The following is a 4935-nucleotide window of genomic DNA, read 5'->3' as shown; positions in this document are numbered from 1 at the left end:
TCTATGCAAGACTCTATAAGAATTTCTGGGCTCCCCTCAAATGAGAGTACAAGAGCCTTTTTATAGGTGTTTGGAGGGAGGAGTTTTATATGATTTTTTGATGTGGGACTAAAGAAAATACTAAGGACTAAAGATGGATGGATGAGATGGAAAGATCACAAGCAGATAAAGAAAATACAAATTTTTTCACTTGAAGTATTTTCAAGTATTATCTTTTTTTCTTTTAATTTTCAGATCCATGAGCGTCCGTCTGTCCCCACGAACCCACGCTCCCTCGCGCCCGCGCCTCTGTGCTCACCCGCGCTGCCGCTCGCCCGCTCGCCCGTGCTACCGCACGCCCCTTCCGCGTGAACCCATTAACTGTTTACACTCCTTTACAAAAAGAAATTTTTGTTTCTTTAAAATGACGTCTATATCCTTTTTGGGTTTCTTGCATAGTATCTTCATTTTCTATAATACCGTATGCATCCTTCTTTTATTTAAATTTTATTTTAAGTCTAATTTTTTTCAAACTTGAGTCTTTTTTATCTACGAATCGGACTCTTTGTATCGGCGATCACCTTTCCTGTAAAACATAAAAAGAAGCATCAAATTCTTAATAAATAAAATAAATTAAATATAATTTTTTGCTTTAAATGACTTAAATTACGTGTTTATCATATCCTCCAACTTGAATTTTGCTCGTCCTCAAGTAAAATAGATATATCAGTATTGTGTACCGACTCGATCTTGAATAAAAAGTTATGTTAGGCATCCCAAAAGGTAAATGATATCTGGTCGGACCATTAAAGAGATACTTCATTGGATTATCAATTTGACCCAATTAGTGGCTGAGTATTAACTAAAAAAATTTCAAGAGCTTTTCTTTCACCAACTCCCTACTTTACTCTTTAAATCCTCTAACTTAATGGGAGAGAGGTTTATTATCTTCTTGCAATTTAGTCCCCTTATTATCCACTTTTTTTTTTTTAACATTGCCTACCTTTTTACGCGAACCACAACACTTACTTAGGCGAAGGGGCCCGGTTACTCAGTAGGAAACCAATATTTTTTTTTTAATAAATCTTAAGGAGAATTTTTGCATACCTCAAACTTTTCACCCAATTTCTCATGAAGCAGATTCTTTATTGAGATCAGTAAGAAGAGGGTTATAGAATCACTCCTAAAATTTGATCTAGTCTAAACCCTACCATTCATTGGGTTTTCTTAATAATTTATTCCTCAGTATTTCTAAAATTATCTTGACCGTTAATCATTCATTGATTAGGATGCCTAATTGACTCTTAATCAAAATAAAATTCGGATACACAAAACTAATTATTTCTGACTATACTCGAGGATTTGATTAATTTTCTTCCCCCCCAACTTAATCTACATTGTCCTTAATGGAGTAGGAAAGCAAAGAAAATAAAAGGAGAGAGTGCACCTGGGATAATTTTTGCTTCAGAAGTTGAAGATAGCTTCATTGATTAATAGGCTCTTATTTTAAATTTCTATAGCTGCAGTAAAGTAAAAAAAATATGAAATCATTGGGTTGCCTCCCAACAAGCGCTAAGTTTTATGTCTTCAACCAGACGTCAAGTTTATTGACAGACTCTTTCATACAGAGTGGTCTTTTATTCTTAAAAAAAAATAAAGATCAGTTAAAACAAAATAAAAAAAATTGGATTGCCTCTCAAAAAGTGCTAAGTTTAACATCTTCAGCCAGACGCTAAAAGAGTGTCTATCTTATTCCTGCTCGAATCTTAACATGAGTGTCGATCCCTCTTTCAGAAATAATATATCCTAATATAATTCCTTTCCACACCATGAAATGGCTCTTTTCCCAACTTAGGACAAGATTTGTCTCCATACACCGTTTAAGAACTTTGGAAAGATTATAGAGACAATTCTCAAAGGTGGTTCCAAATACAAAAAAATTATCCATAAAAATTTTAAGATATTTATCCACCATATCCAAAAAAATGGCCAGTATGCACCATTGAAATGTAGCGGGTGCATTGCAGAGCCCGAATGGCATACGCCGAAAAGCGAAGGTGCCATAGGGGCATGTGAAGGTAGTCTTTTCTTGGTCATCCGAAAATATAGGTACTTGATTGTATCCTGAATAACCATCAAGAAAATAGAAAAAACTTTGTCCTGCTAACCATTCTAAGATTTGGTCGATGAAGGGCAATGAAAAATGGTCCTTCTTAGTAACGGCATTTAGTTTTCTATAATCTATGCATACTTGCCATCCAGATGATATACGAGTGGGAAGCAGTTTACTTTCTTCGTTCTCAACCACAGTAATACCTGATTTCTTAGGTACTACTTGAGTGGGACTGACCCATTTACTATCAGATATGGGGTAGATGATTCCAGCATCTAATCACTTTACCACCTCTTTCTTTACTACTTCACACATGTTTGGATTCAATCTCCTCTGCATATCTCGATGGGGTTTGGCATTTGCCTCAAAATGAATATGGTGCATGCAAATGGAGGGGCAATTCCTTTTAAATCGATAATGGACCAACCGATAGCCTCTTTGTGTTCCTTCAGAATACCAACCAATTGTGCTTCCTGATTAGGGGTCAAGTCTGATGCAATGATTGCCGGAAGGGTATCATTAGGTCCTAGAAATACATACTTGAGCGTAGCAGGAAGGGGTTTCAATTCTAACATAGGTGGTGATTCTAAAGATGGGACTATTGGTGTATTGGCTAATGTGGGCAATGGCTCATACTTGATTGTCCATGAAGGAGTGGTTTTATCGTGTGGTGTATCCAACAAGGTGTTAACTTTTTCATATATCCTTCAGAGTCATACACTCCAAAGTGAGCCAAGCAAGTATCTAAGGGTTTTGATGCTAGAATTATGGGTGTTGCATCTTTTATAATATCTTCTAGTGTATCTACTTCGAAGCAACTAACCATTGATGGTCCTTGGGAAGCACCAAACACATTCAGTCTCAGTTTCTTATTCTCAAATGATACGTCCATGACTTCTATCCTACAATTAATGTATGCATTTGGCGTAGCTAGGAAGGGTCATCCTAAGATGATGGAATTTATCTTGGGTTGCCACTTAGTTCCATGTCGAGAACCAGAAAATCAACTGGAAAGTAAAACTCATCTACCTTGACCAAGACATCCTCAAACATTCCACGTGGTTCCTTAATTGATCTGTCAACTAACTACAGTGTGACTGATGTGGGTTTCAGTTCTTCGAATCCAAAAAGTTCATACACCGAACTAGGTAAAAGATTCACACTTGCCCCTAAGTCCAGAAGAGCTTTTTCAATGTGATAATCTCCTATAACACAGAAAATGATGGAGGCTCCTGGGTCCTTAAGCTTTAGAGGAGTGGCATATTGGAAGACAGAACTAGCTTATTCAGTGAGGCATACTTTCTTTGAGATTTGTGATCTAGATTTACGTTTTTGGGTGCACAAATCCTTCAAAAATTTAGCATAAGCAGGGACGTGTTTGATTACATCTAGAAGGAGAAGATTAATTTGGACTTGCTTAAATAATTTCAATATCTCATCGAGTTTTTCTCCCTTCTTATCTGTAGGAATAGGGGCATTTAGGGCATCCGAAAATGAGACTTTAGGCAAATAAGATGATTCCGGTGTAGTTGGTTCATTCTCTATTTTAAGGTCCTCCTTATTCTTGGATGATTTGGCTTCGGTTAGAGGTTTAGGATCGGTCTCATTGGTTTTACTAGTGTGTTCAATGACCTTCCCACTTCTCAGAGTCATGATTGATTTGGCATGTTCAGAAAAAACTTTTGGGATATTAGAGCTCTCAATCACAAATTGCCCTCTTGGGTTGCTCTCGGGTTGGCTAGGTAATTTTCCTCCTTCCCTCCTACTGAATGCAGTCGCTAGTTGACCTATTTGGGTCTCTAGCTTAGCAATAGATTGTGTATGGGAGTTAAGAGTCTGAGTGCTGACTTCTAATCGTTCTAGTGCTTTCAAAACTTTTTTCTCAAAAACTAAGCTGTGACCAGTAGTAGATGGTTGAGGAGCATTTTAAAATTGATGGTATGGTCCATACCTATATGTTGGGTCCTGATATTGAGGTCGAGGTGTGGCAGGGCCAACCACTGGTTGTGGTCTTCAGAAAAAATTTAGATGATTTCTCCAATCGGGGTTATAAGTGTTCGAATATGGATCGTTTCCTGATCTGCGAGCTTGTTGGACTCGAGCTTGCTGAACCTGCTCGTGCACAAACTCAAAAAATTGAGGTACGACTGGGCATTCACTAACAAAATAGTTCGAACTTGCACACAATGCATAAACTTCTTGGATTGGGTTAGGTGGAATCGAAGATTGTCCAGTATTTAGAAGACGGTCTAACTTTTGGGACAGTTCATCTACCTTACTGTGGATATCCATGATATTTCCAATCTGATAAATTTTACTTCTTTTTTGTTGAAGCATGGGTTGCTCTCTAGAGGTGGCAGACATATGATGTAGGAAATTCTCACTAAGTATTTCAAAGAGCTGTCAAGCTTCATCCTCACTTTTTAGCATGAACGTCCCACCACATGATGCATCAACCATTTGTCGGTGTTTCTCCAATAGAACATCATAAAAATACTGACAAAGTTGCCATCTAGGGATAACATGGTGTGGACATTTACGAATAAGGTCCCTTAACATTTCCCATGTCTCATGAAAAAGTTCACCCTCCAATTGGGAAAAACTAGTGATAGCTTTTCTAATTTGATTTATTTTTCTAATTGGAAAGTATTTCTTGAGAAATTCTCTCTGAAGATGTTCCCAAGTTGAAATGGTTATAGAGTCTAAGGAGTTTAATTAATGCTTGGCTTTGTCCTTAAGTGAGAAAGGGAACAGTTTCAACCTAAGGGCATCATCGGAGAAGTTTTGAATTTTTACTGTGGAACAAATTTTAAGAAATTCATCCAAATATTTGTATGGGTCTT

The 4935-nt window shown here is 37.3% G+C and overlaps 1 non-coding gene across 1 annotated transcript; it reads left to right on the top strand.

Moving 5' to 3' along the window:
• The first annotated feature begins 4610 nt into the window (after positions 1-4610).
• On the top strand, positions 4611-4717 carry LOC140857610 (small nucleolar RNA R71). The gene has a single exon (XR_012141103.1). It is a non-coding gene; the product is annotated as a small nucleolar RNA R71 (small nucleolar RNA).
• The last annotated feature ends 218 nt before the right edge of the window (positions 4718-4935 follow it).

Source organism: Elaeis guineensis, chromosome 4 (genome assembly GCF_000442705.2).
Source record: "Elaeis guineensis isolate ETL-2024a chromosome 4, EG11, whole genome shotgun sequence".
Lineage (NCBI taxonomy): Eukaryota > Viridiplantae > Streptophyta > Magnoliopsida > Arecales > Arecaceae > Elaeis > Elaeis guineensis.
This window is presented reverse-complemented; position numbering and strand designations above follow the sequence as displayed.